The sequence below is a fragment of the Bombina bombina genome, chromosome 5 (genome assembly GCF_027579735.1).
Source record: "Bombina bombina isolate aBomBom1 chromosome 5, aBomBom1.pri, whole genome shotgun sequence".
In the NCBI taxonomy this organism is placed as follows: Eukaryota; Metazoa; Chordata; class Amphibia; order Anura; family Bombinatoridae; genus Bombina; species Bombina bombina.
Genome location: NC_069503.1, coordinates 690,468,040 through 690,495,810, shown reverse-complemented (window position 1 = coordinate 690,495,810; position 27,771 = coordinate 690,468,040). Strand labels below are relative to the sequence as shown.

The following is a 27,771-nucleotide window of genomic DNA, read 5'->3' as shown; positions in this document are numbered from 1 at the left end:
TCAGCTAGGACAGAGAGACAGATTTCTTTCTTAAGATACGGTGAGTCCACAGAATCATCAATTACTGTTGGGAATATCACTCCTGGCCAGCAGGAGGAGGCAAAGAGCACCACAGCAAAGCTGTTAAGTATCACTTCTCTTCCCACAACCCCCAGTCATTCTCTGTAATGTTACTCTAATATTCTCTTAGAGCCAATAATGTGCTAAACGGTTTAGGAGCACAACTGCAGAATTTAAGACTGTAAATGTATATATGTATATGTAGATAGACTAGTTTTGTATCAGCTCCACGCCAAGATGCACTATGGGGAAAGTGCAAACTGCAGCAGGGAAGTCTTTGAATCTCCTAGAGGGTTGCAAAGAAGTTAGAATTAACCTTTAAGTATAATCCAGTGATAGACTGGAAGAATATAACCCAGCAGGAAGTGTGCTTTGAATCTGGAGACTTTTGGGAAACAGACTGAGTATTAGAAATAGTCTCTATTAGAAGCAAGAACAACCTTTAGGCAGGGAATGAGTGAAAGTACTTTACAACACAGTAAGGGAAACTTCTTGTTATAAGTATAGTCTGTTAGATAATTCTGTTACTGTGACTCCGGATGCTGTGCTGGGTATTCCTGCGGCTGAGCTATTGCAGAGATTTCAGGAGTTGTCCCTGTGAGTAACGCTTCTCCTAAGCGCTTGTGTGCTACTGCGATTGACTTCCGTGTTGTCCGGTGAGTGGGAGGAGTTGTCAGTGAAGCAGGTAAGACTGCAGTATTGCGGTTAGCTGTTCCGTAGTGGGACAAAGTGAAATAGTCCTGTCCGTTCCTGCACAGTTACCAGATTGAGTGTAGGTATATCCTTGCTGCTGAAAGGAGGTAAAACAAAAGTAACAGCCAGGTTTAACGGACTCCAGAAACTTTATAAGTAGTTGAACTGTCCAAGTTACAAAGTTCCGTTAATGCAAGCAAGACATCTGATAGATGCAGAAGGAAGGAGTTAAAGATAGCTCTTCAGTTGATAGATAAAGCTGTAGAATATTTGTAATCCAAAATGTTTAGAGAGCTTAGAGAAACAGCAGCTCTGAAACTGCTATACAAAATACTAAGCACAGAGGCCTGTGATCTCAGGTGTTTTATTAGTTAGGTAGGCAGGACAAGGTGAACCTGCGCTGGGTCCTAAAAGGTACAGGCTCTGACATTCTCTTTGCCTTCGGTGCAAGGTGGAGGTGATGTTTGTGTCTTAAGAAAATTGGATTTATTTCACTTCAATCAAGATTTTATTATTTTGAAAGCCAGAGTAGGTTTTTCCTTTCAAGATTGGGTATAGCTGTACTCCACGTTAGTCTCTTCAGTAGGGCAGTGGTGGCTTTAAAGCAGTTAGGAACTTGTAAGGTGGGCCTTGCTGCGTTTTTTTTTTTTTTTTTTATCACTTTGATCTGTCTTTTTTTCTACAGGCCTCTGTGGGGAGTGACATCCTTTTTTGCCGGGTAAGCTGTCCTCCTGCCAGACGACTAGATGCAGGTAAATGCTCGGTCTTCTTTGTTTTGGGGGACTTGCACTTTTAAAAAATTTGCATTATTCTGGGACATTTTTATATCCTTGGGAAGGAGATAAAAGGCAGGACGCAGGCACTGGTGACTAGGAGACGGGGTTAATTATTGCCCTGATTATTGAGTTCATTAGGGGTTAATTGTTGTTTAGGATTCCTGGGTGAATCTATGCGGTGTGGACTTGTTAGGTTTTTAATTCTAGATAGCTAACTGTTCAGTCTGTAAAGGCACATATTGAAATGGGTTACAAATAGTGCGAGCGTGCTCTTTAGTGAATGTAATGAGCAACGCTTTTATGGGCTTCAGGACTTGTTTAGGGTTTAATGTCTTTAAGTATGTCTCTGCAACGTTTATATTGCCAGTAACACTGTGTGGTTTTTTCCTGTATTGTTGGCTGACAGAATGAGGCGCGAGGTTAATGCGCGCTTCATTTATGTTCCGACCTGTGTGTACTACTAGGAATAGCTCCTGCGTGGCTTAGTAAGTCCCACCTTCCTCTTCGTTTGGATGGAGAAGCGCCATTTTCGGCTCTATCTGAGCCAGTCTTTAGCCACGCCTCCTTGTTTCCAAAATAACGGAGGATGTTTTTCTAAGTACATCCTCTCTGTGGAGGCTATTTTCATAGCGGTGCTATTTTATTCTGTCTAAAGTACAAGTCACAAAGTTATGTTTATGCAAAAAGTTACGCGTACACTATGGTTAGCTTTCAAGAAAAGGCAGAAGGAGATGTACATATTATTTAATAGAAACAGGTCTTTCTCAGCCCTATACTTTATTATATTATATTACGTTATATTGCACTAATAATGTGGGTGTCTTTTACAGTTTATAAGGGTCTAAGTCTGGTTTCTTTTTTTAAACAGAAGCCTGCGGCTATGTGTAATGTATGCTGTCTCTTGAGCTATAAGAGTTTTAACATACAACTGTGATTCATACATTTTTTCTGTCAGGTATATCATTTTTAACACATAGTTTTTCTTTGTGACACAATTTGATTGTTTATCCCTGAACTCAATATCTCTTAGGATGATGCTGTTCAGGCAATTCCACAGCTTTCTCCTTCCTCGTCCCAAGCCTTATTGATGTCACATGCAGTGCCCTGCGGTTCCTCTCAATCTCCTAGAGGAGTGTATTTGCCTGCAGATTTGCAGCTCAGGTATCCTCTGCAGTATCTGCGGCTTTATCTGCCTTTCCCATGCTTCAGGGAAAATGCAAGAGGACATTTGCTAGACTCAGGGGGAAAAGCAACCTGTGCAGCCGAATGATGAGCAGAAACCTTCTAAGTTTGGTGAGGAGAATTTGCCGGTAGTTCTGTGGGAGAACTCTCAGATTCGGACAGTATAATTCCTTCATCTGTTCTGAAGTGGTTTCTTTCAGATGTATGCTTGCACACCTCGTGTATTGTTGAAGGAGGTTTTGGCTACTTGGACGACATTGATTCCCCTGTCGCTGTCAACCTTTGAAAGTTTTTTGTGAACTTGCTCATTTCAATGTTGCTCCTTCTTTTGAAGAAAGACTTGCTTTGGATATTTTCACAGGAATGGGAGAAGCTAGGGATACCTTTTCTTCCTGTATTCCGTCCTTTAAAAGATTTTCCTGTCGCTGACTCCATTGTTATGCACGGTGTACTGATTAGAAGGAAGTTTTTCTACTATGACTCAGAGAACTTTGATCCTATGGAGGGTAGCTGCCTTCTTAAGGATCCATGGATAAGAAGTTGGAGGTTTAATTGTTTATCTAGAGCAATGCCTTGTTTCTCCTGTTAAGTGTGGTCAGTCCACGGGTCATCATTACTTCTGGGATATTATCTCCTCCCCTACAGGAAGTGCAAGAGGATTCACCCAGCAGAGCTGCCATATAGCTCCTCCCCTCTACGCCACCCCCAGTCATTCTCTTGCACCCAACGAATAGATAGGATGTGTGAGAGGACTGTGGTGATTTTAATTAGTTTATTACCTTCAATCAAAAGTTTGTTATTTTATAATAGCACCGGAGTGTGTTATTCATTCTCTGGTAGAATTTGAAGAAGAATCTACCTGAGTTTTTTCTATGATTTTAGCCGGAGTAGTTAAGATCATATTGCTGTTTCTCGGCCATCTGAGGAGAGGTAAACTTCAGATCAGGGGACAGCGGGCAGATTAATCTGCAAAGAGGTATGTAGCAGTTTATTATTTTCTGACATGGAATTGATGAGAAAATCCTGCCATACCGTTATAATGTAAACTCAGCCTTAAATGCAGTAGATGTAGCTGGTATCAGGCTGTCATGTATGTATATTTTACACTTCAGTATTCTGGGGAATGGTACTTCACTGGATTTATACTGTATGCATAGACTTAACCTAATTTGCAGGGACTTGCAATAGGTTTTAAATAACAATTAATTTATTGAGGTTAAACGTTTTTTTGCTGGCATGTAAAATCGTTTATTTCTCTGAGGTACTGGGTGAAAAAATGTTTTGGGCACTATTTTTTCCACTTGGCAATAGTTTTGTTTAAATTAAAGCAGTTTACTGATCTCTCTCACTGTTATGTGTGAGGGGGAGGGGCCATTTTTGGCGCTTTTACTGCGCATCAAAAAACTCAGTCAGAAGTTCATTTTCTTCCTGCATGATCCGGTTCATCTCTACAGAACTCAGGGATCTCCAAAGCTTGTTTTGAGGGAGGTAATCATTCACAGCAGAGCTGTGAAGATTGTAATTGACTGTGATAAAAAACGTTTATTTGTGTATTTTTTCTGCTGTCAGGGTTAGTTATCCTTTGCTAATGGGAACAATCCTTTGCTAAAATTGTATATTTCTTACAAAGATTTGATGCTATAACTTATTTATTTTCAACTGTCATAATTTTTTCTGTGCTTCTTATAGGCACAGTTCGTTTTCATATTATTGTAAATTACTTGAAAAGCATTTCCAAGTTGCTAGTTTATTGCTAGTGTGTTAAACATGTCTGATTCAGAGGAAGATACATGTACTATATGTGCTAATGCCAAAGTGGAGCCCAATAGAAATTTATGTACTAATTGTATTGATGTTACTTTAAATAAAAGTCAATCTGTACAAACTGAACATATTTCACCTAACAACGAGGGGAGAGTTATGCCGACTAACTCGCCTCACGTGTCAGTACCTGCATCTCCCGCTCGGGAGGTGCGTGATATTGTAGCGCCGAGTACATCTGGGCGGCCATTTCAAATCACATTACAGGATATGGCTACTGTTATGACTGAAGTTTTGGCTAAATTACCAGAACTTAGAGGCAAGCGTGATCACTCTGGGGTGAGAACAGAGTGCGCTGATAATGTTAGGGCCATGTCAGACACTGCGTCACAGGTGGCAGAACATGAGGACGGAGAACTTCATTCTGTGGGTGACGGTTCTGATCCAAACAGACTGGATTCAGATATTTCAAATTTTAAATTTAAGCTGGAAAACCTCCGTGTATTACTAGGGGAGGTGTTAGCGGCTCTGAATGATTGTAACACAGTTGCAATACCAGAGAAAATGTGTAGGTTGGATAAATATTTTGCGGTACCGGCGAGTACTGATGTTTTTCCTATACCTAAGAGACTTACTGAAATTGTTACTAAGGAGTGGGATAGGCCCGGTGTGCCGTTCTCACCTCCTCCGATATTTAGAAAAATGTTTCCAATAGACGCCACCTCACGGGACTTATGGCAAACGGTCCCTAAGGTGGAGGGAGCAGTTTCTACTTTAGCTAAGCGTACCACTATCCCGGTGGAGGATAGCTGTGCTTTTTCAGATCCAATGGATAAAAAATTAGAGGGTTACCTTAAGAAAATGTTTGTTCAACAAGGTTTTATATTGCAACCTCTTGCATGTATTGCGCCTGTCACGGCTGCAGCAGCATTTTGGTTTGAGTCTCTGGAAGAGACACTTGAATCATCTACACTAGATGAGATTACACACAAACTTAAAGCCCTTAAGTTAGCTAACTCATTTATTTCAGATGCCGTAGTACATTTAACTAAACTTACGGCTAAGAATTCCGGATTTGCCATTCAGGCACGCAGAGCACTGTGGCTAAAATCCTGGTCAGCTGATGTTACTTCTAAATCTAAATTGCTTAATATACCTTTCAAAGGGCAGACCTTATTCGGGCCCGGGTTGAAAGAGATTATCGCTGACATTACAGGAGGTAAAGGCCATGCCCTGCCTCAGGACAAAGCCAAACCTAGGGCTAGACAGTCTAATTTTCGTTCCTTTCGTAATTTCAAAGCAGGAACAGCATCAACTTCCTCTGCACCAAAACAGGAAGGAGCTGTTGCTCGCTACAGACAAGGCTGGAAACCTAACCAGTCCTGGAACAAGGGCAAGCAGGCCAGGAAACCTGCTGCTGCCCCTAAGACAGCATAAATCGAGGGCCCCCGATCCGGGACCGGATCTAGTAGGGGGCAGACTTTCTCTCTTCGCCCAGGCTTGGGCAAGAGATGTTCAGGATCCCTGGGCGTTAGAGATCATATCTCAGGGATACCTTCTGGACTTCAAATCCTCTCCCCCAAGAGGGAGATTTCATCTGTCAAGGTTGTCAACAAACCAAATAAAGAAAGAAGCGTTCCTACGCTGCGTACAAGATCTTTAATGGGAGTGATCCATCCAGTTCCGCGGTCGGAACAAGGACAAGGGTTTTACTCAAATCTGTTTGTAGTTCCCAAAAAAGAGGGAACTTTCAGGCCAATCTTGGATTTAAAGATCCTAAACAAATTCCTAAGAGTTCCATCGTTCAAGATGGAAACTATTCGAACAATTTTGCCCATGATCCAAGAGGGTCAGTACATGACCACAGTGGATTTAAAGGATGCTTACCTTCACATACCGATTCACAGAAATCATTACCGGTATCTAAGGTTTGCCTTTCTAGACAGGCATTACCAGTTTGTAGCTCTTCCATTCGGATTGGCTACGGCTCCAAGAATCTTCACAAAGGTTCTGGGTACTCTTCTGGCGGTACTAAGACCGCAAGGAATTTCGGTAGCTCCGTACCTAGACGACATTCTGATACAAGCTTCAAGCTTTCAAACTGCCAAGTCTCATACAGAGTTAGTACTGGCATTTCTAAGGTCGCATGGATGGAAGGTGAACGAAAAGAAGAGTTCTCTCTTTCCACTCACAAGAGTTCCCTTCTTGGGGACTCTGATAGATTCTGTAGAAATGAAGATTTACCTGACAGAAGACAGGTTAACAAAGCTTCAAAATGCATGCCGTGTCCTTCATTCCATTCAACACCCGTCAGTAGCTCAATGCATGGAGGTGATCGGCTTAATGGTAGCGGCAATGGACATAGTACATTTCTCCAACATAGGTGTGTCCGGTCCACGGTGTCATCCTTACTTGTGGGATATTCTCTTCCCCAACAGGAAATGGCAAAGAGCCCAGCAAAGCTGGTCACATGATCCCTCCTAGGCTCCGCCTACCCCAGTCATTCTCTTTGCCGTTGTACAGGCAACATCTCCACGGAGATGGCTTAGAGTTTTTTTACGGGTGGCGGACATTGTTAACAAGGAATGGGAAAGGCCCGGTATTCCTTTCGTCCCTCCCCCCATATTTAAAAAATTGTTTCCTATGGTCGACCCCAGAAAGGACTTATGGCAGACAGTCCCCAAGGTCGAGGGAGCGGTTTCCACTTTAAACAAACGCACCACTATACCCATAGAGGATAGTTGTGCTTTCAAAGATCCTATGGATAAAAAATTAGAAGGTTTGCTTAAAAAGATGTTTGTTCAGCAAGGTTACCTTCTACAACCAATTTCATGCATTGTCCCTGTCGCTACAGCCGCATGTTTCTGGTTCGATGATCTGATAAAGGCGGTCGATAGTGAGTCTCCTCCTTTTGAGGAGATTATGGACAGAATCAATGCTCTCAAATTGGCTAATTCTTTCACCCTAGACGCCACTTTGCAATTGGCTAGGTTAGCGGCTAAGAATTCTGGGTTTGCTATTGTGGCGCGCAGAGCGCTTTGGTTGAAATCTTGGTCGGCTGATGCGTCTTCCAAGAACAAGCTACTTAACATTCCTTTCAAGGGGAAAACGCTGTTTGGCCCTGACTTGAAAGAGATTATCTCTGATATCACTGGGGGTAAGGGCCACGCCCTTCCTCAGGATCGGCCTTTCAAGGCAAAAAATAAACCTAATTTTCGTCCCTTTCGTAGAAACGGACCAGCCCAAGGTGCTACGTCCTCTAAGCAAGAGGGTAATACTTCTCAAGCCAAGCCAGCTTGGAGACCAATGCAAGGCTGGAACAAGGGAAAGCAGGCCAAGAAACCTGCCACTGCTACCAAGACAGCATGAAATGTTGGCCCCCGATCCGGGACCGGATCTGGTGGGGGGCAGACTCTCTCTCTTCGCTCAGGCTTGGGCAAGAGATGTTCTGGATCCTTGGGCGCTAGAAATAGTCTCCCAAGGTTATCTTCTGGAATTCAAGGGACTTCCCCCAAGGGGGAGGTTCCACAGGTCTCAGTTGTCTTCAGACCACATAAAAAGACAGGCATTCTTACATTGTGTAGAAGACCTGTTAAAAATGGGAGTGATTCATCCTGTTCCATTAAGAGAACAAGGGATGGGGTTCTACTCCAATCTGTTCATAGTTCCCAAAAAAGAGGGAACGTTCAGACCAATCTTAGATCTCAAGATCTTAAACAAGTTTCTCAAGGTTCCATCGTTCAAGATGGAAACCATTCGAACTATTCTTCCTTCCATCCAGGAAGGTCAATTCATGACCACGGTGGATTTAAAGGATGCGTATCTACATATTCCTATCCACAAGGAACATCATCGGTTCCTAAGGTTCGCATTCCTGGACAAACATTACCAGTTCGTGGCGCTTCCTTTCGGATTAGCCACTGCTCCAAGGATTTTCACAAAAGTACTAGGGTCCCTTCTAGCTGTGCTAAGACCAAGGGGCATTGCTGTAGTACCTTACTTGGACGACATTCTGATTCAAGCGTCGTCCCTTCCTCAAGCAAAGGCTCACACGGACATTGTCCTGGCCTTTCTCAGATCTCACGGATGGAAAGTGAACGTGGAAAAGAGTTCTCTATCCCCGTCAACAAGGGTTCCCTTCTTGGGAACAATAATAGACTCCTTAGAAATGAGGATTTTTCTGACAGAGGCCAGAAAAACAAAACTTCTAGACTCTTGTCGGATACTTCATTCCGTTCCTCTTCCTTCCATAGCTCAGTGCATGGAAGTGATCGGGTTGATGGTAGCGGCAATGGACATAGTTCCTTTTGCGCGCATTCATCTAAGACCATTACAACTGTGCATGCTCAGTCAGTGGAATGGGGACTATACAGACTTGTCTCCGAAGATACAAGTAAATCAGAGGACCAGAGACTCACTCCGTTGGTGGCTGTCCCTGGACAACCTGTCACAAGGGATGACATTCCGCAGACCAGAGTGGGTCATTGTCACGACCGACGCCAGTCTGATGGGCTGGGGCGCGGTCTGGGGAGCCCTGAAAGCTCAGGGTCTTTGGTCTCGGGAAGAATCTCTTCTACCGATAAATATTCTGGAACTGAGAGCGATATTCAATGCTCTCAAGGCTTGGCCTCAGCTAGCGTGGGCCAAGTTCATACGGTTTCAATCAGACAACATGACAACTGTTGCGTACATCAACCATCAGGGGGGAACAAGGAGTTCCCTAGCGATGGAAGAAGTGACCAAAATCATTCTATGGGCGGAGTCTCACTCCTGCCACCTGTCTGCTATCCACATCCCAGGAGTGGAAAATTGGGAAGCGGATTTTCTGAGTCGTCAGACATTGCATCCGGGGGAGTGGGAACTCCATCCGGAAATCTTTGCCCAAGTCACTCAGCTGTGGGGCATTCCAGACATGGATCTGATGGCCTCTCGTCAGAACTTCAAAGTTCCTTGCTACGGGTCCAGATCCAGGGATCCCAAGGCGGCTCTAGTGGATGCACTAGTAGCACCTTGGACCTTCAAACTAGCTTATGTGTTCCCGCTGTTTCCTCTCATCCCCAGGCTGGTAGCCAGGATCAATCAGGAGAGGGCGTCGGTGATCTTGATAGCTCCTGCGTGGCCACGCAGGACTTGGTATGCAGATCTGGTGAATATGTCATCGGCTCCACCTTGGAAGCTACCTTTGAGACGAGACCTGCTTGTTCAGGGTCCGTTCGAACATCCGAATCTGGTTTCACTCCAGCTGACTGCTTGGAGATTGAACGCTTGATTTTATCGAAACGAGGGTTCTCAGATTCTGTTATCGATACTCTTGTTCAGGCCAGAAAGCCTGTAACTAGAAAGATTTACCACAAAATTTGGAAAAAATATATCTGTTGGTGTGAATCTAAAGGATTCCCTTGGGACAAGGTTAAGATTCCTAGGATTCTATCCTTCCTTCAAGAAGGATTGGAAAAGGGATTATCTGCAAGTTCCCTGAAGGGACAGATTTCTGCCTTGTCGGTGTTACTTCACAAAAAACTGGCTGCTGTGCCAGATGTTCAAGCCTTTGTTCAGGCTCTGGTTAGAATCAAGCCTGTTTACAAACCTTTGACTCCTCCTTGGAGTCTCAATTTAGTTCTTTCAGTTCTTCAGGGGGTTCCGTTTGAACCCTTGCATTCCGTTGATATTAAGTTATTATCTTGGAAAGTTTTGTTTTTAGTTGCAATTTCTTCTGCCAGAAGAGTTTCAGAATTATCTGCTCTGCAGTGTTCTCCTCCTTATCTGGTGTTCCATGCAGATAAGGTGGTTTTACGTACTAAACCTGGTTTTCTTCCAAAAGTTGTTTCTAACAAAAACATTAACCAGGAGATTATCGTACCTTCTCTGTGTCTGAAACCAGCTTCAAAGAAGGAACGTTTGTTGCACAATTTGGATGTTGTTCGCGCTCTAAAATTCTATTTGGATGCTACAAAGGATTTTAGACAAACATCTTCCTTGTTTGTTGTTTATTCCGGTAAAAGGAGAGGTCAAAAAGCAACTTCTACCTCTCTCTCTTTTTGGATTAAAAGCATCATCAGATTGGCTTACGAGACTGCCGGACGGCAGCCTCCCGAAAGAATCACAGCTCATTCCACTAGGGCTGTGGCTTCCACTTGGGCCTTCAAGAACGAGGCTTCTGTTGATCAGATATGTAGGGCAGCGACTTGGTCTTCACTGCACACTTTTACCAAATTTTACAAGTTTGATACTTTTGCTTCTTCTGAGGCTATTTTTGGGAGAAAGGTTTTGCAAGCCGTGGTGCCTTCCATTTAGGTGACCTGATTTGCTCCCTCCCTTCATCCGTGTCCTAAAGCTTTGGTATTGGTTCCCACAAGTAAGGATGACACCGTGGACCGGACACACCTATGTTGGAGAAAACAGAATTTATGTTTACCTGATAAATTACTTTCTCCAACGGTGTGTCCGGTCCACGGCCCGCCCTGGTTTTTTTTTAATCAGGTCTGATAATTTATTTTCTTTAACTACAGTCACCACGGTACCATATGGTTTCTCCTATGCTAATATTCCTCCTTAACGTCGGTCGAATGACTGGGGTAGGCGGAGCCTAGGAGGGATCATGTGACCAGCTTTGCTGGGCTCTTTGCCATTTCCTGTTGGGGAAGAGAATATCCCACAAGTAAGGATGACACCGTGGACCGGACACACCGTTGGAGAAAGTAATTTATCAGGTAAACATAAATTCTGTTTTTGCACGCCTACATCTCAGACCGCTGCAATTGTGCATGCTAAGTCAGTGGAATGGGGATTACTCAGATTTGTCCCCCACTCTGAATCTGAATCAAGAGACCAGAAATTCTCTTCTATGGTGGCTTTATCGGCCACACCTGTCCAGGGGGATGCCATTCAGCAGGCCAGACTGGACAATTGTAACAACAGACGCCAGCCTACTAGGTTGGGGCGCTGTCTGGAATTCTCTGAAGGCTCAGGGACTATGGAATCAGGAGGAGAGTCTCCTTCCAATAAACATTCTGGAATTGAGAGCAGTTCTCAATGCCCTTCTGGCTTGGCCCCAGTTAACAACTCGGGGGTTCATCAGGTTTCAGTCGGACAACATCACGACTGTAGCTTACATCAACCATCAGGGAGGGACAAGAAGCTCCCTAGCAATGATGGAAGTATCAAAGATAATTCGCTGGGCAGAGTCTCACTCTTGCCACCTGTCTGCAATCCACATCCCGGGAGTGGAGAACTGGGAGGCGGATTTCTTAAGTCGTCAGACTTTTCATCCGGGGGAGTGGGAACTTCATCCGGAGGTCTTTGCCCAGATACTTCGACGTTGGGGCAAACCAGAGATAGATCTCATGGCGTCTCGTCAGAACGCCAAGCTTCCTCGCTACGGGTCCAGATCCAGGGATCCGGGAGCGGTTCTGATAGATGCTTTGACAGCACCTTGGACCTTCGGGATGGCTTATGTGTTTCCACCCTTCCCGATGCTTCCTCGATTGATTGCCAGTATCAAACAGGAGAGAGCATCAGTGATTCTAATAGCACCTGCATGGCCACGCAGGACTTGGTATGCAGATCTAGTGGACATGTCATCCTGCCCGCCTTGGTCTCTACCTCTGAAACAGGATCTTCTGATCCAGGGTCCATTCAAACATCAAAATCTAACTTCTCTGAAGCTGACTGCTTGGAAATTGAACGCTTGATTTTATCAAAACGTGGGTTTTCTGAGCCAGTTATTGATACCTTAATACAGGCTAGGAAGCCTGTTACCAGAAGGATTTACCATAAAATATGGCGTAAATACTTATATTGGTGCGAATCCAAGAGTTACTCATGGAGTAAGGTTAGGATTCCAGGGATATTATCTTTTCTACAAGAAGGTTTAGAAAAGGGTTTATCCGCTAGTTCTTTAAAGGGACAGATTTCAGCTCTGTCCATTCTTTTACACAAACGTCTGTCAGAAGTTCCGGACGTTCAAGCTTTTTGTCAGGATTTAGCTAGGATCAAGCCTGTGTTTAAAATTGTTGCTCCGCCATGGAGTTTGAACTTAGTTCTTAATGTTTTACAGGGTGTTCCGTTTGAACCCCTTCATTCCATTGATATCAAGTTGTTATCTTGGAAAGTTCTGTTTTTAATGGCTATTTCCTCGGCTCGAAGAGTCTCTGAGTTATCTGCCTTACATTGTGATTCTCCTTATCTGATTTTTCATTCAGACAAGGTAGTTCTGCGTACTAAACCTGGGTTCCTACCTAAGGTGGTCACTAACAGGAATATCAATCAAGAGATTGTTGTTCCATCTTTGTGTCCTAATCCTTCCTCGAAGAAGGAACGTCTGCTACACAATCTAGATGTAGTCCGTGCCCTGAAATTTTATCTACAGGCAACTAAGGATTTTCGTCAAACGTCTTCCCTGTTTGTCGTTTATTCTGGTCAGAGGAGAGGTCAAAAAGCTTCGGCTACCTCTCTCTCTTTTTGGCTTCGTAGCATAATACGATTAGCCTATGAGACTGCTGGACAGCAGCCTCCTGAAAGAATTACAGCTCATTCTACTAGAGCTGTGGCTTCCACTTGGGCCTTTAAGAATGAGGCTTCTGTTGAACAGATTTGCAAGGCTGCAACTTGGTCTTCTCTTCATACTTTTTCCAAATTTTACAAATTTGACACTTTTGCTTCTTCGGAGGCTGTTTTTGGGAGAAAGGTTCTTCAGGCAGTGGTTCCCTCCGTATAAAGAGCCTGCCTGTCCCTCCCGTCATCCGTGTACTTTTGCTTTGGTATTGGTATCCCAGAAGTAATGATGACCCGTGGACTGACCACACTTAACAGGAGAAAACAAAATTTATGCTTACCTGATAAATTCATTTCTCCTGTAGTGTGGTCAGTCCACGGCCCGCCCTGTTTTTTATGGCAGGCTAAAAAAATTTTTGGATTATACTCCAGTCACCACTACACCATTGGGCTTCTCCTTTCTCGTTGGTCCTTTGGTCGAATGACTGGAGGTGGCGTAGAGGGGAGGAGCTATATGGCAGCTCTGCTGGGTGAATCCTCTTGCACTTCCTGTAGGGTAGGAGATAATATCCCAGAAGTAATGATGACCCGTGGACTGACCACACTACAGGAGAAATGAATTTATCAGGTAAGCATAAATTTTGTTTTTACTAGACTTGCGGTGCTAGCCGCTGGGACATTGTGGCTGACCTTTGGCCGGCTGAAAGGCCTTCCTGTAGCTTAGCAGTACAGCCCAGGCTTATAGATCTGCAGTTTCAGTTTCAATATTTTATGTTTCCTCCAAATCCACGCTTCTGGCTTTTCCTTTTCAAGGATGAGACCTTGTTTGGTCTTGGTCTGACAGACTTATCCTCTGACTTTGCGGGTGGTAAGATGTTTTTCTACTACACGTCAAGAGAGTAGGACTAAAGCAAAGTCTTTCTGTTTCCTCTTTATGCAGTGTCAGCCATGTCTTTGGAGTTCAATCTTAGATTTCCTCCCAGGAGCAGATTTCTTTTTTTAAATATTTGCAAATCCAGATATGATGAGAGACTTTTTTTGAATGGGTTCAGGACATCTCTCTCTGGGAGTGATAGTTTCCAGTCCCTGTCTGAGAACGGGATCTAGGTATTTACCTCAAGTTTCTCAGGTCTGTCCCACGAATGCTTAGTAGTAAACTTTGCTACCTTAAAAGCTGAAGGTCGAGAGTTCAAATCCAGCTGTGGCTATGTGTTCCTCATGGCGAGTCTCCCTTCACTGAAGGGTTACTAATAGCCTCGACTAAATCATAATTTTCAGGCTATGGAATTTGCCTTTAAAATCCTAGAAGGACTTTTAGATCCTAGGGTAGTACAAGGGTACCTTCTGGACAACATAGGGTTCAGGTGTAATCCATCCTTCAAGCAGACTCTTTTTTTGAGAGCTCTTCTAAAATCTACTTTCCCATAGTTGGGAACTGAATCTGGAGGAGAGTCCCCTTTTCCATCTACAAGGGTGGTTTATTTTGAGACCTTAATAGATTCTATGTCTAGAAGAAGATTCTGACAGAGGTCAGATTATCAAGGATTTATTCCGTTTCTTTTTTCTGCAGTCCACTGTCCGGCCAACAGCAAGTTCTTGTGGTCCGGTAAATAGCTTGGATATTTTGCAACCAGAAGGTTGGAAGTTCGGATCTAGCTACAGTTGACTTAACTTCACTTTTCAGTGCTTCAATGTATGGAGGAAATTGGGTCTGATGGTTGTCATGGACATCATTCCTTTTGCTGTTTTCCATAAAATGGAGAACATTAGAATCTCTCAGAGGATAGATCTAGATCAGCGACAAGAGTCTCTCTCCCGTAGTGTTTTCTCAGAAGTATCTGTCTCAGGGCGCGTGCTTCTAGTGACACTCCTGGGTGATGTGACTGTGACAGACCCTTCTGTCAGGACTGAAAGAGTTAACTGTGTTTAGCTTTAAGAATCTAATTTCTAAAGACAGGTTTTCTGGCCTCAGCTATTGTGTGCTATAATTACATTTAAGTAATAAACAGGCCATTGTTTAATCACCCTCAGAGAACAGACGCTAGGTGATAAGACAAGCCAAATGTGTTTAAGTTGTTATCTGCCTAAGTAAAGTATTTAAGTAATATAATTCTATTGTATCATGTCAAGGGCGCTTCTCCCTTTTATCTAATGTACAACATTCTTTCAACCCCCATCTGAGGGGGGGTCAAAAACCTGTATAAATCTGTGTGCTGCCTTCAAATAAAGTTGTCATTCTGTTTTAAACCTGAAACTGGCTGGGTTGTGAATTGCTGATTGTCTATGCAGGACATTGTTCATCTGGGGTTAACCCTTGGTACACAGTTGGTACCGTAACATTGGTGGCAAGCGACGGGAGAATCCTTATCGCCCAGAAGAGCAACTACACAAGCCAGTAACCTCAGGAAGAGGGGGATTATTACAATACTGACTAAGATGGAAAGAGTACCAGGGACAGAAGGAACCAATGGGCCCAGCATATCAGACAGAACCCCTGAAGAAGCAAGCTTTGATCGGGCGGTTAAAATAAGACTGGCATATTATGGCCCCAACCCATCTGCGGAAATTATCGACCGGGTCATAGCAGCTGTGGAGGCCAACCTACTTCGCCAAAGCGGCGCTGCAGCAAACCCAGTGGAAAAGAGAAAAGTAAATTTTGCAGCTTTTAAAAACTTCCTGGAAACAGAAGGAGAGATTGATGGGTACCTTGCGGATTTTGAGAGACAATGTGCACTACACCAGGTACCCGCAGAGGACTGGGTCATGATATTATCCGGAAAATTATCCGGCCGGGCCAGTGAGGCTTTTCGGGCCATTCCAGATGAGGAAGTCAGGGATTATAATACTGTAAAAGAGGCTCTGCTCTCCAGGTATGCGGTTACACCGGAGGCATACCGGAGACGGTTCAGAGACACTGTTAAATTGGCTGGTGATTCCTACCTTGAGTGGGCATGTAAGGTGCACCGCACAGCAGCTCACTGGATAGCGGGGTGCCAAGCCGTATCTGGGGAAGAGGTGCTGCAGCTATTCCTGTTGGAACATTGCTTCGACAAGTTACCCGCAGGAGTTCGAGAGTGGGTTCGGGACCGTAAACCCTCCACCCTGCATGAAGCTGCTCGCCTGGCAGATGAGTATACGGATGCCCGCAAACTGGACACTGCTACCACTAAGCCCCCTGCCAGAGTGGAGTACAGACCCCCAGTCACCCCAGCAGCTGCCAGTTACCAACCCCCGGCGCACCGCTATACCACACGGCCTCTGGCCACGAACTACCCTCAGAGAGCCCGGTTCAATTCGCGGGGCTACTCACAACCTATTCGGTGCTTTGGATGTAAGCAACTAGGGCACAAAAGACCAGAGTGTCCCCTAAATGCAGCGAACCAAGCACAGTCCTGGAGAAGACCTGCCGGCGGAATCACACGTAACCCTCAGCCTGCGGCCCGCTACGTAGAGGCGCAAGAATGCTGGGGCATCCTACATGAGGCAGACCTTGTGCAAGCTGCCCACCGGAATAACCGGCAACTGGTTAAAGTGAATGGGAAGGAGGTCAGTGGTCTACGGGATACTGGTGCTACCATGACCTTGCTTCGAAAGAACTTGGTGTCTGAGAAACAGCACACAGGAGACACTGTGGCTGTGAGGGTAGCAGGGGGCACTGTGTTCCGCCTACCTGTTGCCAGGGTGCATTTGGATTGGGGAGGGGGCGCTAGACCTGTGAATGTGGGGGTCATGAAGGATTTACCAGCTGATGTTCTCCTTGGAAATACCTTGGTCCCCCTTGTTTCTGCCTATGCTCCCATGGGTCCCGCTGATGTTAACCCTGTGACTACCCGTGCTCAGATCCGTGCAGCAGAGACTGACCCCCCTGCTGCTAAGCCCCAGGACGCTGAGCTCAGTAAATCTCTATCCGCTATTGATATGTGGGAGTCACGTTACAATGCGCTGATGAAGGAGAAGAGTCACGTAGAGGATAAAATGGTCACGTTAAATAATCATGTAACAGTGCTAGCGGGAGAGAAGAGGAGTGCAGAGGAAAAAGCACGTTTAGAACAGGAATCTCTGCTAGACAGGCTGCACCGACAGACTGCAGAAAACACCAGCTTGAGAGTGGAACATGAAACATTAAGGACAAACTTAGTGACACTGGAGGAGAAGCTGACGCTGGCTCATAGGGAGGTGCAGCAACTCAAGGGCACCCTATGTCAGTATGAAGGGATTGTGGATACCTATAAAGAGCAGGTACAAAAACCACGTAAAGAAGCCGATGATATTTTGAAGGACTGTTTAGCCCTAGTCGGGGCACTGAAGAGGTTGAACCCTTATTTATACAGACAGGGATTCTCTCTCATAACGGGAATACAAATGGATTGTCCCAGCAAACTGACATGCCTACCACCTCCTAGTCCGGTCATCCCCAGGTTGACCCGCAAAAGGGTCAAGCCGGGTCTGCCGGAGTGTTCCACAAGGGGGGAGCTATGTGACAGACCCTTCTGTCAGGACTGAAAGAGTTAACTGTGTTTAGCTTTAAGAATCTAATTTCTAAAGACAGGTTTTCTGGCCTCAGCTATTGTGTGCTATAATTACATTTAAGTAATAAACAGGCCATTGTTTAATCACCCTCAGAGAACAGACGCTAGGTGATAAGACAAGCCAAATGTGTTTAAGTTGTTATCTGCCTAAGTAAAGTATTTAAGTAATATAATTCTATTGTATCATGTCAAGGGCGCTTCTCCCTTTTATCTAATGTACAACATTCTTTCAACCCCCATCTGAGGGGGGGTCAAAAACCTGTATAAATCTGTGTGCTGCCTTCAAATAAAGTTGTCATTCTGTTTTAAACCTGAAACTGGCTGGGTTGTGAATTGCTGATTGTCTATGCAGGACATTGTTCATCTGGGGTTAACCCTTGGTACACAGTTGGTACCGTAACAGTGACTATGAATGCCAACCTGCTGGGCTGGGAAGCAGTCTGGGTCTTGTTTAAGGCACAGGGATTATGGACTCAAAAGTGTCTGCTATCCTCTTTCACATCTTGGATTTGAGAGCGATTTACAATGTTCTGTAGATTTGGGCTCAGTTGTTCTTAGCTTGGTTCCAGGCGGTCAATATCACCTTGATTGTTTACATCAACAACCAGGGAGGAACTCTGGAGTTCCTTAGCCATGTAGGAGGTGTCTTGGATTGTTCAGTCGGCGGAAGCTCACTATTGTTGTCTATCTATCATCTACATTTCAGGAGTGGACAACTGGGAAGTGGATTCCTGAGCGGACAGACTTTTCATCCTGGGGAGTGGGAACTTCTTCCGGAGGTGTTCTCCAACTTAACCGTCAAATGGGGGGGGGTGCCGGAGATGGATCTGATGGCGTCTCTGCAAATGCCAAGCTTCTAAGGTTCGGTTCGAAGTCAGGAGATCCACAGGCAGCTCTTTGGGATTTCAGGCTGGCATACCTGTTTCCTACATTTGCTCTCCTTCCACAAGTCATTGCTCGTATCGAATAGGAGAGAGCGTAGGTAATTGTAGTAAGTTCTGCATGGCCTCACAGAATCTGGTAGGAGGACCTAGTGGGAATGATATCTCTTCCGCCTTGGAGCCCGTCTCTGAGGAAGGATCTTCTGATTCAGGGTCCCTTCTTTCTTCCAGATTTTCATTTCTCTGAAGCTGACTGCTTGAAGTTTGTACACTTAGTTTGGTCTAAGCATGGTTTTTCTGAGTCGGTCATTGAGACCGTGTTTCAGGCTTGCGAACCTGTTACGAGAAAGATTTTCCATAAGATATGGCATAAATATCTTTATTGGTGTGATTCCAAGGGTTAATCTTGGAGTAGGGTCAGGATTCTTGGAATGTCCTTTCTACAGGAAAGTCTGGAGAAAGGGTTTTTGTCTGTCAGTTCTCTGAGGGGTCAGATGTCTACGTTATATTTTCTTGCTACATAGCGTCTGGCGGACGTGCCAGATGTGCAGTCTTTTTGTCAGGCCTTGGTCAGAATCAGGCCTGTGTTTAAGTCTGTTGCTCCTCCTGGGAGACTTAACTTTTGTTACTTAAAGTTTTGCAGCAAGCTCCATTTGAGCCATTGCATTCCATAGCTATTTAGTTGTTATCTTGGAAAGCTTTTGTTTCTTGTTGCTATCTCTTCTGCTCGGAGAGTGTCGGAACTCTCAGCTTGCAGTGTGATCCGCCTTATCTTACCTTTCATGAGGCGGTTCTTCGTACTAGTTAGGTTCCTTCCTAAAGTGGTTTGGACAAGAATTTTATTTAGGAAATTGTTGTCCTTATCTTTGTCATAGTTCTTTTCTGAAAAACGTTGTTGCATAACTTGGAGGTTGTGTGTGTTTTAAGTTTCTATTTCTCTTGTTAAGTGTAGTCAGTCCACGGGTCATCCATTACTTATGGAATATATCTCTTCCTAACAGGAAGTTGCAAGAGGATCACCCAAGCAGAGCTGCTATATAGCTCCTCCCCTCACATGTAATATTCAGTCATTCTCTTGCAGCCTAACTAAAGATAGGTCGTTGTGAGAGGTCTGTGGTGTTTTTTAACTTAGTTTATTTCTTCAATCAAAAGTTTGTTATTTTAAATGGCACCGGAGTGTGCTGTTTGTTCTCAGGCAGCATTAGAAGAAGAATCTGCCTGCGTTTTCTATGATCTTAGCAGACGTAACTAAGATCCACTGGCTGTTCTCATCTGAGGAGTGAGGTAACTTCAGAAAAGGGGAATAGCATGCAGGGCCCCCCTGCAAACGAGGTATGTGCAGTAAATTATTTTTCTGAGGAATGGAATTGACTGAGAAAATACTGCTGATACCAATGTAACGTAAGTTCAGCCTTAAATGCAGTGATAGCGACTGGTATTAGGCTGATGAGTGTGTGTACACTGAATGTATTTTTCTAAGGAATGGAATTGACTCTGAAAATACTGTTAATACTGAAATAATGTATGAGCCTTAACTGCAGTAAAAGCGACTGGTAGCAGGCTTATTAATAACACTTCATAACTTTTAAAACGTTTAATGGCATGTTAATCGTTTTTTGTGAGGTACTTGGTGATAAAACTTATTGGGGCATGATTTTTACCACATGGCCATCTTTGTTTTCTGCATAGAAACAGTTAACTGAGCTTCCCCACTGTTGTAATATGAGTGGGAGGGGCCTATTTTAGCGCTTTTTTGCGCAGTAAAAATTCAGTCACAATCTGTCTACTTCATCCTCCATGATCCAGATCGTCTCTAGAGAGCTCAGGGGTCTTCAAAATTCATTTTGAGGGAGGTAATCAGTCACAGCAGACCTGTGACAGTGTGTTTTGACTGTGTTAAAAACGTTAATTATTAAATTGTTATCCGTTTTTGGGTATTAAGGGGTTAATCATCCATTTGCTGGTGGGTGCAATCCTTTGCTAACTTAATACATTTACTGTGAAAAATTGGTTGCTATAACTATTTTGGTTCATTGTTATTTCAACTGTGACAGCTTTTTGTGCTTCTTAACCCTTTCGTGACAGGGTTAAAGTGTCTACATCGGAACACCTGTTCCGATGTAGACAAATTGAAACTACGCGATCGTGCATACGATCGCGAGATTTCAATTATTGGATCGCATCTGGGGGGCGTCCCTACAACCCTAGGAACGCCCTCCAGACCGCGATCAAGTCCTTGAAGCGCAGAAGGCTTCAGGACAGCCGTTTGATATGACGTTCTATTCCGTCATAACGGCTTTAAAGCCCAGTGTAAATATGACGGAATAGAACGGCATAACGGCGTTAAAAGGTTAAAGGCACAGTAGCGTTTTTTATATTGCTTGTAAATTTATTTAGAAAAGTATTTCCAAGCTTGCTAGTCTCATTGCTAGTCTGTTTAAACATGTCTGACACAGATTAATCTCTTTGTTCACTATGTTTAAAGGCCAATGTGGAGCCCAATAGAAATTTGTGTACTAATTGCATTGATGTTACTTTAAATAAAAGTCAATCTTTACATGTAAAGAAATTATCACCAGACAACGAGGGGGAAGTTATGCCGACTAACTCTCCTCACGTGTCAGTACCTTCGCCTCCCGCTCAGGAGGTGCGTGATTTTGTGGCGCCAAGTACATCAGGGAGGCCCTTACAAATCACTTGGCAAGACATGGCTACTGTTATGACAGAAGTATTATCTAAATTGCCAGAATTAAGAGGCAAGCGCGATAGCTCTGGGTTAAGGACAGAGCGCGCGGATGAGGTGAGAGCCATGTCAGATACTGCGTCACAGTTTGCAGAACATGAAGACGGAGAGCTTCATTCTGTGGGTGACGGATCTGATCCAGGGAGACTGGATTCAGAGATTTCTAATTTTAAATTTAAGCTTGAGAACCTCCGCATATTGCTAGGGGAGGTATTAGCGGCTCTGAATGATTGTAACACGGTTGCAATTCCAGAAAAATTATGTAGGTTGGATAGATACTATGCGGTACCGGTGTGTACTGACGTGTTTCCTATACCTAAAAGGCTTACAGAGATTATTAGCAAGGAGTGGGATAGACCTGGTGTGCCTTTTTCCCCTCCTCCCATATTTAGGAAAATGTTTCCTATAGACGCCACCACACGAGACTTATGGCAGACGGTCCCTAAGGTGGAGGGAGCAGTTTCTACTTTAGCTAAGCGTACCACTATCCCGGTGGAGGATAGTTGTGCCTTTTCAGATCCAATGGATAAGAAATTAGAGGGTTACCTTAAGAAAATGTTTGTTCAACAAGGTTTTATCTTACAGCCCCTTGCATGCATTGCGCCTGTCACTGCTGCGGCGGCATTCTGGTTTGAGTCTCTGGAAGAGGCCATTCGCACAGCTCCATTGGATGAAATTATGAACAAGCTTAAAGCACTTAAGCTAGCTAACGCATTTGTTTCTGATGCCGTCGTACATTTAACCAAACTTACGGCTAAGAACTCCGGATTCGCCATCCAAGCGCGCAGAGCGCTATGGCTTAAATCCTGGTCAGCTGACGTGACTTCTAAATCTAAATTGCTTAATATTCCTTTCAAAGGGCAGACCTTATTCGGGCCCGGCTTGAAAGAAATTATAGCTGACATTACGGGAGGTAAGGGCCATGCTCTACCTCAGGACAGGGCCAAATCAAAGGCCAAACAGTCTAATTTTCGTGCCTTTCGTAACTTCAAGGCAGGAGCAGCATCAACTTCCTCCGCTCCAAAACAGGAAGGAGCTGTTGCTCGTTACAGACAGGGCTGGAAAGTTAACCAGTCCTGGAACAAGGGCAAGCAGGCCAAGAAACCTGCTGCTGCCCCTAAGACTGCATGAAGAGAGGGCCCCCTATCCGGAAACGGATCTAGTAGGGGGCAGACTTTCTCTCTTCGCCCAGGCTTGGGCAAGAGATGTCCAGGATCCCTGGGCGTTGGATATCATATCTCAAGGATATCTCCTGGACTTCAAAACTTCTCCTCCACAAGGGAGATTTCATCTTTCAAGGTTATCAGCAAACCAAATAAAGAAAGAGGCGTTTCTACGCTGTGTACAAGACCTCTTACTAATGGGGGTGATCCACCCGGTTCCGCGGACGGAACACGGGCAAGGATTCTATTCAAATCTATTTGTGGTTCCCAAGAAAGAGGGAACCTTCAGACCAATCTTGGACTTAAAAATCCTAAACAAATTCCTAAGAGTTCCATCATTCAAAATGGAAACTATTTGAACCATCCTTCCCATGATCCAAGAGGGTCAGTACATGACCACAGTGGACTTAAAGGATGCCTACCTTCACATACCGATTCACAAGGATCATTATCGGTACCTAAGATTTGCCTTCCTAGACAGGCATTACCAGTTTGTAGCTCTTCCCTTCGGATTAGCTACGGCTCCAAGAATCTTTACAAAAGTTCTGGGCTCACTTCTGGCGGTACTAAGACCGCGAGGCATAGCGGTGACTCCGTACCTAGACGACATTCTGATACAAGCGTCAAGTTTTCAAACTGCCAAGTCTCATACAGAGATAGTTCTGGCATTTCTGAGGTCGCATGGGTGGAAGGTGAACGTGGAAAAGAGTTCTCTATTACCACTTACAAGGGTTCCCTTTCTAGGGACTCTTATAGATTCTGTAGAGATGAAAATTTACCTGACGGAGGCCAGGTTATCAAAACTTCTAAATGCTTGCCGTGTCCTTCATTCCATTCCACACCCGTCAGTAGCTCAGTGCATGGAAGTAATCGGCTTAATGGTAGCGGCAATGGACATAGTACCATTTGCGCGCCTGCATCTCAGACCGCTGCAATTGTGCATGCTAAGTCAGTGGAATGGGGATTACTCAGATTTGTCCCCCCTGCTAAATCTGGATCAAGAGACCAGAGATTCTCTTCTATGGTGGCTTTCTCGGCCACATCTGTCCAAGGGGATGACCTTTCGCAGGCCAGATTGGACGATTGTAACAACAGACGCCAGCCTTCTAGGTTGGGGCGCAGTCTGGAACTCCCTGAAGGCTCAGGGACTATGGACTCAGGAGGAGAAACTCCTCCCAATAAATATTCTGGAATTAAGAGCAATATTCAATGCTCTCCTAGCTTGGCCTCAGTTAGCAACTCTGAGGTTCATCAGATTTCAGTCGGACAACATCACAACTGTGGCTTACATCAACCATCAAGGGGGAACCAGAAGTTCCCTAGCGATGTTGGAAGTCTCAAAGATAATTCGCTGGGCAGAGTCTCACTCTTGTCACGAACGGCGTACCGCTTCAGGCCCTGAACCGGCTTCTAGCTCAACCGGAAGTAAGTGGGAAAGATAGTAGTGGAGCACTGGGGGTGCACGCCGCTATTTGCAGCCGGTTCCGCTGCTTGTAATGCAAAAAGACAAAAGAATTACGGCAGCAACAAGCAGAGAAAAAGTAGATTAAAAGTAAAATACTTTATTTGAACATATGTTTAAAAAGCCAATTTGGCAAAAAGTACAAGGGTAGCAGTTGAAAAAACCCTCCTTACATGTTTCGTGCCTATGCTCGGCACTTAATCATAGGAGTGTGATGTGATAGTACAACCCCGGCTATTTAAAGGGGAAGTACCCAATGATGGTAAAGCTATAGAAACACCTGTGGAAAATAGTGTTAAAACTGCTTGCCCTCACCTGCACTATCAATGAACACAGAAAAGTATATTACATTTGAAAAAACGTATATATATATGTATTTAGGCTTAAATACTTTTTGAAATGTACTAATACACATATTTAACCAACACTTCCAACACAATATTATGTCTTTATAAATGCAGATTCAGAGTCAGCTCCTGCAGCAGAACTATGCTTATTGTATGTGTTAAATATATCCAATGACTATAAAGAGTCTTAAAACAAAGGATGGGAAAATGTACTCAGATTTTCTTATTAATGTTTTTTGACTTAATCCATTATTTATGCATTCCTTGTTAGGCTAGGTATATAATATTTAATATTTAATATTTAATAATGAATGTAAATGGAATATCTATCCCAAATTCAATATTTCAGAAAAACTAAATTTCTATATACACTATTAAGCAATAGACCTGATCAAAATTCTTGTGAAATAAAACTTAAATAGAAGGGCAAAAGGATTTTTTATATATATATATGAAAATATTTAATATATCAATTATTCCACATAATAAGACATATCCCATTCCCTATTCAAACCCTGTGGTGCTATTGTTTTAAGTTTATATATCCAAAATAATTCACGTTTAAGCAACAATTTTTGTTTGTTCCCCCCTCTGATGGGTGACTGAATCTTGTCAATGACTTTAACATTAATATGTGCTATGTGAGTCATATGTGTTTGATTGAAGTGAACTGCTACCGCCGAATCTTTGTTATAATTTTTCGTGTCCCTAATGTGTTCCCTAATTCGCGATCGGAGCTCCCTGGTCGTCTGACCAATGTATTGTAGGGAGCAAAGAGAACATTCTATTAGATAGACCACGAATTCTGTCTTACAATTTGCATAGAATTCCATATTATATCTTTCATGAGTTGCTGAACTAGTAAAGGTATCACTTTTTTCTATGACTTCACATGTAATGCACGGTCTAGTGCCACATTTATATGTCCCCTTTGTCCTTATCCAGTTACTCCCCTGTTTATTTCTTGTGGTTGTATTTACCATACTGGGGACCAACCTGGTTCCCAGTGTAGGGGGCTTTTTGGACACAAATTTGCATGTTTGAAAAATGTTACCCAAAGATTCATCTTCCTTTAATATATGCAGATGTTTTTTAAGAATAGATGAAATTTCATTAAATTGTTTGGAATATTCAGTAGTAAAAACAATTTTATCCTTACTGAAATCCTGATCTGCTCTTTTCTTGGATGTTATTACTTCACTTTGGGTTTTATACTTAATCTTCTCATGCGATTCATTAAGAATTTTCATCGAGTATCCTCTCTGCTTTAATCTATTTGTAAGATCAGTACATTGTGTATTAAATTTCTCATTACAGTTAGTATTTCTTCTCATTCTGATATACTGAGCTTTGGGAATTGATCTGATTAGATGTGGGGGATGACAAGATTTGGCATGGAGTATGGTATTTCCGGCTGTTGGTTTGCGGTATGTGTCGGTCAATATTATACCTCTTTCCGGATCACCTATGAGTTCTAAATCTAAGAAACATATTTTATATTGTTGTAATTCACCTGTGAATCTAAGATTTAAGTCGTTAGTATTCACATACTCCAAGAAAGTGCTTAATTCAAGTTTATCCTCCACTATAAATATAAGATCATCTATGAATCGCATGTACTGAATAATGTGCTTTGCAAATGGATTAGACAAGGTGTAAAGGTATAGATCTTCCCACCACGCTACATACAGGTTGGCAAACGAGGGGGCAAATTTTGCCCCCATCGCTGTGCCGCAAACCTGCACGTAATATTCATTATTGAACATGAAGAAATTATGTTTCAATAAAAATTCTATAATTTCACAGAAGAATAATTTGAATTCTAAAGAGTAACGTGTGGCTGTATCCAAGAAGTATCTGATAGCTTTTAATCCTAGTGCATGGGGTATACTTGAATAAAGAGAGGTGGCATCAATAGCCACCCATCTAAACTCCTTATTCCATTCAATGTGTTCCAAACACTTCAACAAATGTGTTGAATCACGTAGATAGCTGTTAAGGCTTTTAACCAAAGGCTGGAGTATAGAATCTACCCATTCAGACAATGGCTCAAACATAGAGCCAATGCCTGAAATGATAGGTCTCCCTGGAGGAGAGGTCATGTTTTTATGTGTTTTAGGCACATGATGGAATATAGGCACTAATGGATAATCCGGTATCATATTTTTTACCTGTTCCTCAGTGAAGACATTGATAGCTATACCCTGTTCAACTATTGAATGTAATTTAGCCTTAAATATCTGTGATGGATTTCTATCCAGCTTTCTGTATGTTTTAGTGTCTGACAGTTGTCTGTAAGCCTCCTTGCAGTAGTAGTCCTTGTCAAGGACTACTACATTACCACCTTTATCAGATGTTCTTATCACAATACTATCATTCTGTTGTAATTTTTGTAGTGCTTTAAATTCTGCTTTTGTAAGGTTTGGTTTCCCAAAAGTGCCCTTTGTTTTTATCTGCATCTCTAAATCTAACAAATCCTTCTGGACTCTCCTCTGGTACATATTTATATATGGGCCCCTAAAGTTAGTGGGATAGAACTCAGACTTCCCCCTCTTGGGCGGCTGTATATCACGGTCCTCTGGACCATAGTTATCTTCTAGAGATTTCAATTCATTTAGTGTTATACAGTCGCCAAATTTTAGGGTCCCCGAGCCCATCTCATCTAAAATACTATGGTCAACCATTGAATCTGGATTATCATTCTCACATGCTCCTAAATCTGATTCTTCCTTTTGCAAATTAAAAAAGCGTTTTAATGTCAATTTTCTAACAAATTTGTTAATGTCAATGATAGTTTTGAAAGCTGAAAAGGTGTTAGTAGGGGCAAAGCCCATTCCTTTGCTCAGTAATGATGTTTCTTCCTCTGTGATTTCCAATTTGGACAGATTCAATACCGATAGTCCTTCTTGTGTGATTTTCTTTGGGATTTTCTTGACTCTTCTGCCGGCCCTCCTTGTGCGCCTCCTAAAGGGACAGCTGATATGTCTTTATCATTAACTTTAGGACGTTCAGCTGTATCTTCTTCCCCATCCGTGTCACTTTCACTGTCACTCAGGACCTGTAACGACAAGAGGGGGCAGGAAGGAAGAAGTATAGACTTAGAAGATTTAGAAGAAGATGAAGTGTTAGAATAGAGAGGTGGTGAAGAGGGGGGAGAGAGAGATCTTGGCCCCACAGGCCCAGAGGAACCACTTCCATCAGACACATATGATTCCTGATCTGAAGTATCAGTTGAAGAAAAGGCAACTTTTCTTTTAGACTTGTGCTTCAAGATTGGCTTTGGAATAACAACTTCAACATTTTCTGTGGATAATGCTTGATTCTTTTTGCCTCCTTGTGGCCGAAAGGACCTTCTTCTTGGTCTGTTCTGAAATCTTGACCAATTGTACACCTTGTTATTGAGGTAGTCCTCCATGTCTCTGTTGAATTTGTTGCCTTTTCTCTGTGCCAGTTCCCCATCTGTTTTTTGAATTTTCGCTTTTAGATTACTTTTAAATTCTCCATATTTGGTATCTGATTTCAAGGTTTTCAGATCCACTTTGATGTTATCAATTTTAGATTTGAGATTGTCTCTCTTTATGGTTTTGCTTCTAATAACAATGTCCATAAGTGTGAGTGAACACTTAGTTAGTGCTTCATTCCATTCTGTCTGCAGGTCTGGATTTCCTAAGTCAAAGGAGG

The 27,771-nt window shown here is 43.3% G+C and overlaps 1 protein-coding gene across 3 annotated transcripts in view; it reads left to right on the top strand.

Moving 5' to 3' along the window:
- Positions 1–27,771, top strand: part of ACD (ACD shelterin complex subunit and telomerase recruitment factor) — a 211,522-nt gene that overhangs the window by 86,644 nt on the left and 97,107 nt on the right. The window lies entirely within an intron of this gene.